This window comes from Culex pipiens, chromosome 2, assembly GCF_016801865.2.
Source record: "Culex pipiens pallens isolate TS chromosome 2, TS_CPP_V2, whole genome shotgun sequence".
Lineage (NCBI taxonomy): Eukaryota > Metazoa > Arthropoda > Insecta > Diptera > Culicidae > Culex > Culex pipiens.
In genome coordinates, this window is record NC_068938.1 from 185442127 (window position 1) to 185455044 (window position 12918).

Here is a 12918-nt window from a genome sequence, read left to right on the forward strand (position 1 = left end):
TTTATTTGTATATAAATAGGTTATACGGTAAAAAATATTTTTTTGGTTTATTTTTGTTTTTGCTGAAAATTTGTGAGTACTTTCGCTATGACCAAACATACCAGTTTGCGTCTTATTTCGTCCATACTAATCTCAGACCACAAAAAAAAAAAAAAAAAATGGAAACTTGCGAACGTTTTTTTTATCGATTTGGTGTCTTTGGCAAAGCTATAGATATTTATGAGAAGAACAAAGTTAAAAATTAGTTGGCCATTCTCTGTCAACTCATACGAAATCGATGCCCCGAGCCTAACCCTGCAAAGTTTCAAAAAACACGAAATGTACAGCATTAAATCCGTTTTGATTGTCCAAATATATTTCAATTGAAACAAAACTATTTTAGTATTTTTTGGATGATTTTTGAGTGACATACATGGTCCCAGGAGATCAATGTCAGTTCGCATAGAAAATGGATGTATTTAAAGTTGATTATTTTTTTGACTAAAGAGTTTTCGCTACAAATCCGTAAAAAGATCGATTTTTAAAATCACAATTTTCACCAATACAATATTTTTTATACAGATCCTGATTCAGACCAGCGACACAACATTTCACGTATAAATCTTCAATGAGGTGTCTCGGTTTACAATATTTTGTTCCAGCCAAGCCATGGGTCCAACAACAAAGGAAATTGCATAGTTTGTAAAATCTTTCCCAAAACACGAATCTATTTCAAGTTTTTTTTGTATGTTCTAGGGAACAAAACTTATTATCATCAGTCCTGTAGTTAAGAATAGGGCAAAATCTGGTATTGGAGATGAGATTTTTGAAAAATAATAATGATAATATTTTTTTGGGGATATCTAAAACATGTTGAAAAATCAAAAATCATTTTCAGAAGCACCAATTTTTTTATTGGTATTTTTAGGTGAAGTTTTTCGAAAAATGATCAGATTGTGTAATTTGAAAATTCTTAATATAGGAAAAGAAACCGTGCTTAAAATATTTTCGAACAGTTGTGAAAATTGCATACATTTTTTTTTCGACCTTGTTGACCAGATCAATAAGTTATTTTCTTCGTCATCCAATAAGCTTTTATTTTTCATCTCGCAATATCTCGAAAAAAAGTTGGATTTCAAATGTGAAAAATTGAAACTTTTGTATATTTTCTGCTCTTTTCAATCAAATATTTTTTTCGTTATTTAAAAATCTAGCTCATTATTTGAAAATTATCTAAAAAAGTGGATATAACGTTTAAAAATATATTGTATTGGAAGGAACATAAAATTCCACAAAAAAAAAAACAATTCTTATTGAAGTTGAGTTGAAAACTGAAAGCTTATTTCGTGACACTGAAAAATAAACTAATTTTTCACAAAATTTAAGCTTTAAGCGGCTTTATCTCAGCAACCAGCGGTCTGATCAAAAAAGTTAAAAAATTAAAGTTTAATTAAATATTCTCAGCAGTTCTTCGTCCATAAAAAAAATGACAAAAAAACAGATTTAATTTTCGAAAAATTTCACCTTAAACCGCCTACGACTTAAAAACGGTGCAATTTTTCAAAAAATGTTTCAGGAATTTTCGGACTGCAAGGTTTATGTTTCCTTGAAAAATAATTCTTTAAATTTTATTTCATATTTTTTTGATAATTTTCCAAAAATCACAACTTAAAAAAAATAATCGATTTTACATCACCTCAAACTCCACCTCTTTGTAGTCTCTTGAAACATGAAAAAAGTCGTGAATAAAAAGTACGTTTTTTGGAGACTAAACTTTTAGTTAAAAAAGTCAAATTAAAAAAAAATCAGGAAGTTCTCTCTGCCATCCAGGGTTGTTAAAATATCAAAATATCAGCTCTCAGCAACTACAATTATCTCGCCTGAATATTCATGCCTCAAATACAACTGCTTTTCTCTCCTTATTGAAACTCTCAGTGCCGAACATAGCCGAACACGTTTCCGTGTTTACACACTCGCGATTGACATTTTCCTTTTCTCTCTCATTCCCGCTTCCACGATCATGCTACCGCAACAGCGTTTAACCACAAAAGCCGCCACAAAACCAATTTCGCAAAAGGCAGTTTAACGGGACGTCTTGCGTGGTCGGCTCCTAATCGCCATCTCGCGTTCTCTCATTGCAGTTTTCTGAGAGATTGAGAGACTCAGCGGTGAGAGCGCATAGTCGAGAAAAAGGGAAGGAGTGATAGAGAGAGAATGACATCGCTGGGAATCACGAGACACAAGAAGAGATCTCACAAGCTATAGTGACGGCCGCTATACTCTCGGATATTTTTGGTGCAGAGATAATCTATTGATAGCTTTTCTATCACTATTTTGCAACACTGCTGCCATCAATCGTGTTTCTATATTTTTTTTTATTTTAGCCTAAAAATCGAACTCTGCGACCACATTTTAGTCAAATTTAAACCATTTTAGAGTAGTTTAATCGTTATTCCGCAGATTCGAATACCCGAAGTGAAAATTTTCCGAGGACTTCGGATAATCGAGTGTGGACTGTACACAGAAAAAAATAATGTAAATTTGGAAGCTGTAATTTTTGAAGGTTGAATATTACCTCTATTATGATGTAATTTTACCTCAATTTAGACTGAAAAAGTGACATTACACCAGAAAAGTGGTAAAATTACACATTTCCAGAAGTAAAATTACACTTTTTTTCTGACATAAAAGATGTACCCCTTCCCAGATGTAATATTACCATGATTTTTTTTTCTGTGTAGCGATATTCTAAACAAGTTTCAGGCTTTTAGATGACAGTTGAAAAACTTAAATTTTTCTGTTTTATTTTTACTCTCAGAGGCCGTAAAACATGTCACGGATATAAATCCTGTAGCAAATCCGGTAACTCTGTGTTGTCGAATTTGACAACATTGAAATCTGTTACAAAAATGTTGTCGATTTCGGAAATATTTCAATGTTCACAAATTCAACAACAAAGAGTTACCGGATTTGCCTAAATTAACAGCTAAAAAAAAAAATCAAATTTTAAACAAACACAAAATAAAAACAATTTCATATGGGGGATTTTGTGATTTTTTATTTTATAAAAAAATAATAAAAAAAAAGTTGTCATCACTACCAACAACTGTGCAAAATACATTAGATTGATTAGAAATTCCTTTGTCATGAAATACAATTTTTGAAAGAACAGATACCAGAAAAGTAAAGGACAATGCCAAGGGACCTTCATATTATTTGACAGTGGCTTTTATATGAAGGGATAATTGTATATGAGCAGTTCTCTACCAAAACCGGAAATGGATTTTATTTGTATTTTTTTATTTAGCTCAAACTTTGTGGGGGCCTTCCCTATGACAAAAGAAGCTATTTTGTGTCATTGGTTCACCCATACAAGTCTCCATACAATTTTGGCTGCTGTCCATACAAAAATGGTATGTAAATATTCAAACAGCTGTAACTTTTGAGTGAATTTTCTGATCAATTTGGTGTCTTCGGTAAAGTTGTAGGTATTGTTGAGGACTTTTGAGAAAAAAAATAGGTACACGGAAAAAAAAATTTGCAGATTTTTTTATCAACTTTTTTTTCACTAAAACTCAATTTCCCAAAATACGTATTTTTTGATTTTCGAGATTTTTTATATGTTTTAGGGGACAAAAATCCGCAACTTTTGAGCCATAGAGAAGCATGGTCAAAAAATCTGCCGCCGAGTTATGAATTTTTGAAAAAATAGTGATTTTTGGAAAAAAATCGAAGTCTCATTCAAAAACATGTTTGACAATATTTTTTAATGCAAAATTAATTTGCAATCGAAAAGTACTTTACAGATTTTTTGATAAAGGGCTCCGTTTTCAAGATATAGCCACCAAAAGTTTGATTTTAGCGAAATATTTGCAGTTTTTCAATTTTTAAAAATAGTGACCATGAGTGACCATTTCTAAAAATATTTTTTTTGAAAAGTTCAGAAAATTTGCTATAAAATTGTCTAAGAGACATTGAAGATTGGACCTCTGGTTGCTGAGATACAGCGGCATAAAGAAAAAGAAACACGAAAATTTAAGTTTTCTAAGTCTCACCCAAACAGCCCACCATTTTCTAATGACGATATCTCAGCAACTAATGTTCCGATTTTCAATGTTAATACATGAAACATTCGTGAAATTTTCCGATCTTTTCGAAAAAAATATTTTGATATTTTAAATCAAGACTAACATTTTAAAAGGGCAAAATATTGAATATTACGCCCATTTAAAATGCTAGTTTTGATTTAATATTCCATAATATTCCAAATATTTTTTTCGAAAAGATCGGAAAATTTCACGAAAGTTTTATGTATTTACATTGAAAATCGGACCATAAGTTGCTGAGATATCGTCATTAGAAAATTATGTGTTTTTTTGGTGATATTAAGAAAACTTCAATTTTCGTGTTTCTTTTTCTTAACCCTTTCAAGCCTGATGGGTCATATATGACCCAAAAATGAAAATTTTCAAAACTAGCCTATAATTTTCGTATGGTCTTAAGAATCATTTTCCCATCATTAGATTAAAAAATATTTTTTTGAAAATTCAGGCTCGAAAGGGTTAAAGCGGCTCTATCTCAGCAACCCGAGGTCCAATCTTCAATGTCTATTAGACAATTTTATAGCAAATTTTCTGAACATATTTTTAGAAAGGGTCACTTATGGTCACTATTTTTAAAAATTGAAAAACTGCAAATATTTCGCTAAAATCAAACTTTCGGTGGCTATATCTTGAAAACGGAGCCCTTTATCAAAAAATCTGTAAAGTACTTTTCGATTGCAAATTCAATTTTGCATTAAAAAATATTGTCAAACTTGTTTTTGAATGAAACTTCGATTTTTCCAAAAATTACTATTTTTTTCAAAAATTCATAACTCGGCGGCAGATTTTTTGACCATGTTTCTCTATAGCTCAAAAGTTGCGGATTTTTGTCCCATAAAACATATCAAAAAATCTCGAAAATCAAAAACTACGTATTTTGGGAAATTGAGTTTTAGTGAAAAAATAAGGTGATAAAAAAATCAGCAAATTTTTTTTCCGTGTACCTATTTTTTCTCAAAAGTCCTCAACAATACCTACAACTTTACCGAAGACACCAAATTGATCAGAAAATTCACTCAAAAGTTACAGCTGTTTGAATATTTACATACCATTTTTGTATGGACAGCAGCCAAAATTGTATGGAGACTTGTATGGGTGAACCAATGACACAAAATAGCTTATTTGGTCATAGGGAAGGCCCCCACAAAGTTTGAGTCAAATAAAAAAATACAAAAAATAAAAATGGTTGAAATCGGCCGATTTCGTAGAGAGTTGCTCAATCAAGGTTCTTTTGATGGTATGAATGAATGAGTGAAATTAAAACAATTATTTGATATACAAGCAATAAAAAAATAATGTTCGGTAAATAAAAAAAAAATATCAAAAATATATTTAAAGAAAACCAGAGAATTTTGTCAAGCTAAACCAAGCTTTTGTAGCAGTTGCTTAAACACATGGAGATTTAAAATAAATTCTATACGTCTCTTCAAACCTCAAACTGACCCCTCTTGGTAGCTCAAGTGTAAACTCCACGGTATTTTGATAGCTGCCGACCGCCTAATCGTTGTGGGTCCATCTAATGAGACGCGCGCGATGCCATGCATGTCGCTGCAAAAGAGGAGCACGCGGGGTCACTCTGTCTCTAAGCCTCAGTCCAGTCAAAAGTCAGTTTGTTGTGGGGGTCTCTGATGACGGCGCCTGATTCTATGTTGGTTCAAATTGGTATGCTTAAGGAAATTGCTCGAAACATCCGCACTTTAACGAGTCAAGGGAAAACTCTTGGACAGTTCGATTTGCACGCTTTGATTAAACTCCTGATGAGGTTAGAAAAATGATTTATTCTTACAAAATTTTAAAAAGGAGTACCGTAAACCGGGGTGACTTTGATAGGATTTCAATTTGTTTTTAGAATATTTTCCAACAGGTAAGGTTTTTCTTAAGATTATTATTTTTAAAACATGTACTAGGGTAGGCCACACAAAGTCCATGCACTATTTCGGAAAAAAAGTTTTTTCAATAGTGTTTAGAAAAGTAGTTACGTTAAAAATTCTTAGTTTGAATTCCGGGGTGTTCCGGATTGTTTTTCTTGTTAAAATCATATTTAAGATGTTCAAACTTCATTTGTACGTTAAATGTACCATCACTAAAGTAACTGATATAGTATTTAAGAAAAAAATCAATGTTTATATTTAGTTAACTAAGTGTATAAGCTTTTCAACAAAATACATATAAATTTTAGGTAAAATTGTTAAAAAGTCGGAATTTTGCCTGAAATTTGTTAAAACTAGTTTTGTTTATAACATTATCGATTTATATTGCATTTTATACTGAATTCGAAGCACGAATCACAAGTTTTCACATTTTACATGAAATTTGTTCAACTGAAATTGCCTATAAATTAAGAGAGTTTTTATAATTGTGTTTCAAAAACACATATTATTTATTTTTTACAAACTTTTTTAACCTTCTTCTAGTGGAAAATTGTCCAAAGAATCCGAAAATTCAATCCGTTTTCCGATTAAAAATCATGTTCATTGAGAAAATCATGACACTTTGAGAAGTTTAAAATAATGACATTCATCAACATTTTCTTAACTATAGTTAACTAACTTTTTAAACTTGTTAACATTTTATGAAAAGTTCTTCTTAAGGTACTTTGAACACTTCTCTACCACGGTCAGTATGTTTCTAAACCATTCCTTACGTTTTTTAATTGTACTCTCATTTTGCGGAAAAATCGCAAACCTATCAAAGTCACCCCGGCTATCAAAGCCACCCCGTTTTACGGTAGTTTGGTTTGAGTTCACTGATGCTTTAGAATATGTTCCATTAGTAATTTTTATTTGCGTTTGATATTGAACTTTACGTATGGAGATTTCCAATGCTGAACAATTTAACTAAATTATAGAAATGTCATACATTGGATTTTTTTGCACTTTTCCCAAAACTTCTGGTTATTTTGCTCTCAGTTGCATTCCAAAATTGTTTGCCCGTGCCATTATCACACCTGTTAGCGGTAGTCGTTAACAAAAAAAAGTAGCTTGTTGCCGAAATTTCAAGGTAGACCAAGTGGCAAATTCTTCCGAAGGCAGAATCAATTTTGACCAAACAGATGATATCAGAGGATAATCATAGTTGTCATTTCCAAGATGATACACTCAGTGGTGAAGACGCGTCCACATCGCGTTCTTTGTCTCGGCATTGTTGCGCAGTTTCCTGTTTGGCTAAGTAATTCGCATAGCTTTGAGCCAACAAATTGGGGATTTGTCGAGACTCCCATATGATCCGATTGGGTCAATATTGGGTCAATAATCTATTGAAGTGGAATTATTGACCAAATCCGTTGTTTGTCGAGCATGTCGGACTGTTTACAATTGGTCGCATTTTGAAACATATTTGTTTGCGGAAAACACGCTTCAAAACCTAATGTTTAAAGATGGGTTCGGCGACTTACAAGATTACATGATTTGGGCGTAAATATCCCACGATTTTACATTGATAGCTTCCTTATAGGCATTTGATTAATTCTCACAGTAATTTGAATAATAAATGTTTGCTACACCATCAGAGGTTGTCCAAACGTGGCTCGGTTGCCAAAAGAATTTATTGACGTCAAAGTAAATTTGAATCATTAATGTTCTGAATGGGATGGGCTTTCGATTTCAAGTGCACACACGTGTTTGACAGCTCATTATTAATGATTGTTTACTCATAGTTTCACCTGATCGGTAGAGAGTACATTTGCATGAATAAATTCGCGAACTTTTTTTGTTTGCAGGTTAGAAAACAGGATGTTGGAGCCAAATATAGTTTGAGAACCCTTAGTTCCGTACTTCAAATAGATCAAGAGTGATTCTTATTAATATTGATGAACTCTACGATGCCGCACTTTTTCAAGCTGGCAAATCTGTGAATCGATATGTTTGTTTTGATTTATTTTTAGCACCATAATACAACAAGTGGAACTTGTTCACTTTCGGCTCGGTGAAAGAACTGACGGCACTTCGATTTCTTCGTCTTTGTTTTTCATTTTACTGCAAACACAGACTGGGCCAACCACACTGGGAATATGTACGCAGATTCTTGTTACTGACAAGCTGTCCGGGAACTCCCGGAACAGGTTTTAAATTGTTGTTTACATGAAAATCTGAGAAGCAGTTTTTGATAATTATGCTCTCTTAAAAAATAATAGGTTGTTTTCAAACAAAAGTGGTTGTTTTGCAGATTTTAATGATGTTTGCTTGTTTATCAATGGACAGATGCGGTACTAATAAAAGTCCTTTTTTTGTCGCGTATTAACCGAATGAAGACGGAACAATACCTTTATTACGTCGTTTGTGTTTTTCTGAATTTGTCGTCATCAATACATGCAACTTTCAGAAGACACCAAATCGATCAGAAAATTCCTACAAAAAAAAATTCCGACTTTTAAGAGCCATTTTTGTATGGATAACTGCATAAATGGTCAAATAAAAAAAAATCAAATAAAATCAATTTTCGGAATTTGGGGAGAATTGCTCAGCTAGTTTCTCAATTTATTCAAATTAAAAAATTTAAAGTCGAGAACTAAAAAGCAGATAAATATGAGTTAAAATTTCCATAAACTTGCAGTAGAGATAACTCGCCTCAATCAGAACAGGAAATTGTGTTTACACTGAACTGACATTTTTATCAACGTGTGAAACAATCCCATCGAACGGATCAAGTTGGCTGTGAACTGAAGAAGGTATTTGCAGTGGCCGTCACCAATAGTGTGGTTTGATCAAATCTCCAACAAAGCTTCAGATGGGATCATTGGTTTACGTTTGCCAATCCGCCGGTGCTAGGGGATAATGGAGTCGTAGATGTTTTGATTAATTGGGTTTAGTAAGGTCACCATCGAAAGAAGCTTTGATTGCATTTGAGTTGACATTGGAAGTGGCTATCAGTGCAAGTGGAAAATTGTATGTTAGTGTATTTGAATAATGATAGATAATCCAATCTTTGATTTTATCTTGATTTGCAAATAGTTTTGTTTTTTGTTAATTTATTATCAATTTATCAGGACAAGACAATTTTTTGTTACTGCCATTATAACTAAAATATTGCATTTCAAATTTATGTTGTTGAAATCTCTGTTAAATAAAATAAATATAATGATATATCATTTAAAAAAATTAAAACATTTAAAAATATCAAAAAAGCATCCAACCGAAGAATGTACTATTCCTAAAACAACTACTAATGTTGAACTCACTTGCATCCCAGATTTGTTTGCCCGTGTTATTATCGGTAATTTTTCACACTTGGTAGCGGCCACCATAATGGAACAAAATATTCTTACTAACACTTCAAAGTAGATGGCGTGGGAAATTACCTCGAAGGCAGAATCAATTTTAACCAAACAGATAACCAGATTAATCATAGTTGTCAGTTAAATGGAACTTTCAGCAGTGAATGCGTTAGTGCGATCATGGCTGGCATTGCTGGGTAGTTTCCTGTTTGGGCAAGTGATTCACACTTAAAAATACGGTTCTAAAACTAATGTTTGCTTATGGGTTTGGTTATTTACAAGATTACATGATATGTGCGGGTAAAAGATCCATGACTTTATGTTAATAGCTGCTTTATTGATTTTTATTGATTCTTGTGTAAATTTGTATATGAATGTTTGCTACGAATTTGCTGCCAACAAATACTAAACATATCTACATATTAAACATTATTCACCACAAGTTCGACTACAATTTTAAATAATTTTGTAAGTTTTCGCAAATATGTCATGTAATCAAGTTAAAACAATTTTGTTGCTAATTTTATTTAAAAATAGTCTTATTTCACATTCAAAAAAAAAAAAAAAAAGCTGCCAATCCTTATCTATTGAAAAAATATTCTGGATCAGGATTTTTTGAGTACATTGTAGATCCGACATTTAGTTTGTGCGATATGGCTTACGTTTTTTACGTAATACGTTTATTTAGGATTTAATCTTTTTATTTTTAAAATGACTTTTGTTTCAAATTCAAACATTCTTTAAATTAGAATTCAGTTCTTAGTATTTCTATATTGATAGATTCATAGTTCGAAATGAAAACTGGCGCAAGAAAAAAAAATCCATTGGCTAAAAAAGTGAAACAAATCAAAAAATTGGATTGTTGTCTCTAAATGCAAAAATTGACATTTCTTTCAGTTTTTACTGTGTTTACTTCAAATTTTAGTTTTCCACTTTTGAGGAACTTGTTGTATTTTTTTTTTCAGAACAACCATTCAGTGATAAAGTTTTGATTGAAAAAAAATCTTAAAAAAGCAAATTATTCATTTTAAAACATTTCTCAAAATGAGTGATGAATTCAAGGAACAGAAAATTTAGTTTTTCATAAACTAAAATTACTTGAAATAATTAAAAGCAATTTGAAGAATCACTAACTAAAAATTTTTTCAATAATTTTTTTTAATATTTTTTTTAATTTTGTCTGTTAAAAATAATAAATTGATTGAATAATGATTTGATTCCAAACATTATCTTAAAATTCCTGAAATTCTTAAAATTCCTTATTTTTATTTGAAATTCTTCAATTTCTTAAAATTCTTAAAATTCATAAAGTCATGAAATTCTTGAAATTCTTAAAATTCATAAAGTCATGAAATTCTTGAAAAATTCTTGAAATTCTTGAAATTCTTGAAATTCTAGAAATTCTAGAAATTCTTGAAATTCTTGAAATTCTTGAAATTCTTGAAATTTTTGAAATTCTTAAAATTCTTGAAATTCTTGAAATTCTTGAAATTCTTGAAATTCTTGAAATTCTTGAAATTCTTGAAATTCTTAAAATTCTTGAAATTCTTGAAATTCTTGAAATTCTTGAAATTCTTGAAATTCTTGAAATTCTTGAAATTCTTGAAATTCTTGAAATTCTTGAAATTCTTGAAATTCTTGAAATTCTTGAAATTCTTGAAATTTTTGAAATTCTTGAAATTCTTGAAATTCTTGAAATTCTTAAAATTCTTAAAATTCTTGAAATTCTTGAAATTCTTAAAATTCTTGAAATTCTTGAAATTCTTGAAATTCTTGAAATTCATGAAATTCTTGAAATTCTTGAAATTCTTGAAATTCTTGAAATTCTTGAAATTCTTGAAATTCTTAAAATTCTTGAAATTCTTGAAATTCTTGAAATTCTTGAAATTCTTGAAATTCTTGAAATTCTTGAAATTCTTGAAATTCTTGAAATTCTTGAAATTCTTGAAATTCTTGAAATTCTTGAAATTCTTGAAATTCTTGAAATTCTTGAAATTCTTGAAATTCTTGAAATTCTTGAAATTCTTGAAATTCTTGAAATTCTTGAAATTCTTGAAATTCTTGAAAAATTCTTGAAATTCTTGAAATTCTTGAAATTCTTGAAATTCTTGAAATTCTTGAAATTCTTGAAATTCTTGAAATTCTTGAAATTCTTGAAATTCTTGAAATTCTTGAAATTTTTGAAATTCTTAAAATTTTTGAAATTCTTGAAATTCTTGAAATTCTTGAAATTCTTGAAATTCTTGAAATTTTTGAAATTCTTGAAATTCTTGAAATTCTTGAAATTCTTGAAATTCTTGAAATTCTTAAAATTCTTAAAATTCTTGAAATTCTTGAAATTCTTGAAATTCTTGAAATTCTTGAAATTCTTGAAATTCTTGAAATTCTTGAAATTCTTGAAATTCTTGAAATTCTTGAAATTCTTGAAATTCTTGAAATTCTTGAAATTCTTAAAATTCTTGAAATTCTTGAAATTCTTGAAATTCTTGAAATTCTTGAAATTCTTGAAATTCTTGAAATTCTTGAAATTCTTGAAATTCTTGAAATTCTTGAAATTCTTGAAATTCTTGAAATTCTTGAAATTCTTGAAATTCTTGAAATTCTTGAAATTCTTGAAATTCTTGAAATTCTTGAAATTCTTGAAATTCTTGAAATTCTTGAAATTCTTGAAATTCTTGAAATTCTTAAAATTCTTGAAATTCTTGAAATTTTTGAAATTCTTGAAATTCTTGAAATTCTTGAAATTCTTGAAATTCTTGAAATTCTTGAAATTCTTGAAATTCTTGAAATTCTTGAAATTCTTGAAATTCTTGAAATTCTTGAAATTCTTGAAATTCTTGAAATTCTTGAAATTCTTGAAATTCTTGAAATTCTTGAAATTCTTGAAATTCTTGAAATTCTTGAAATTCTTGAAATTCTTGAAATTCTTGAAATTCTTGAAATTCTTGAAATTCTTGAAATTCTTGAAATTCTTGAAATTCTTGAAATTCTTGAAATTCTTGAAATTCTTAAAATTCTTGAAATTCTTGAAATTCTTAAAATTTTTGAAATTCTTGAAATTCTTGAAATTCTTGAAATTCTTGAAATTCTTGAAATTCTTGAAATTTTTAAAATTTTTGAAATTCTTGAATTTCTTGAAATTCTTAAGATTCTTGAAATTCTTGAAATTGTTGAAATTCTTGAAATTGTTAAAATTCTTGAAATTCTTGAAATTCTTGAAATTCTTGAAATTCTTGAAATTCTTGAAATTCTTGAAATTCTTGAAATTCTTGAAATTCTTGAAATTCTTGAAATTCTTGAAATTCTTGAAATTCTTGAAATTCTTGAAATTCTTGAAATTCTTGAAATTCTTGAATTCTTGAAATTCTTGAAATTCTTGAAATTCTTGAAATTCTTGAAATTCTTGAAATTCTTGAAATTCTTGAAATTCTTGAAATTCTAGAAATTCTAGAAATCCTAGAAATTCTAGAAATTCTAGAAATTCTAGAAATTCTAGAAATTCTTGAAATTTTTGAAATTCTTAAAATTTTAGAAATTTTAGAAATACTTGAAATCTTTGACAGTCTTGAAATTCTTAAAATTCTTTAATTTTTAAAATTCTTGAAATTCTTGAAATTCCTAAAA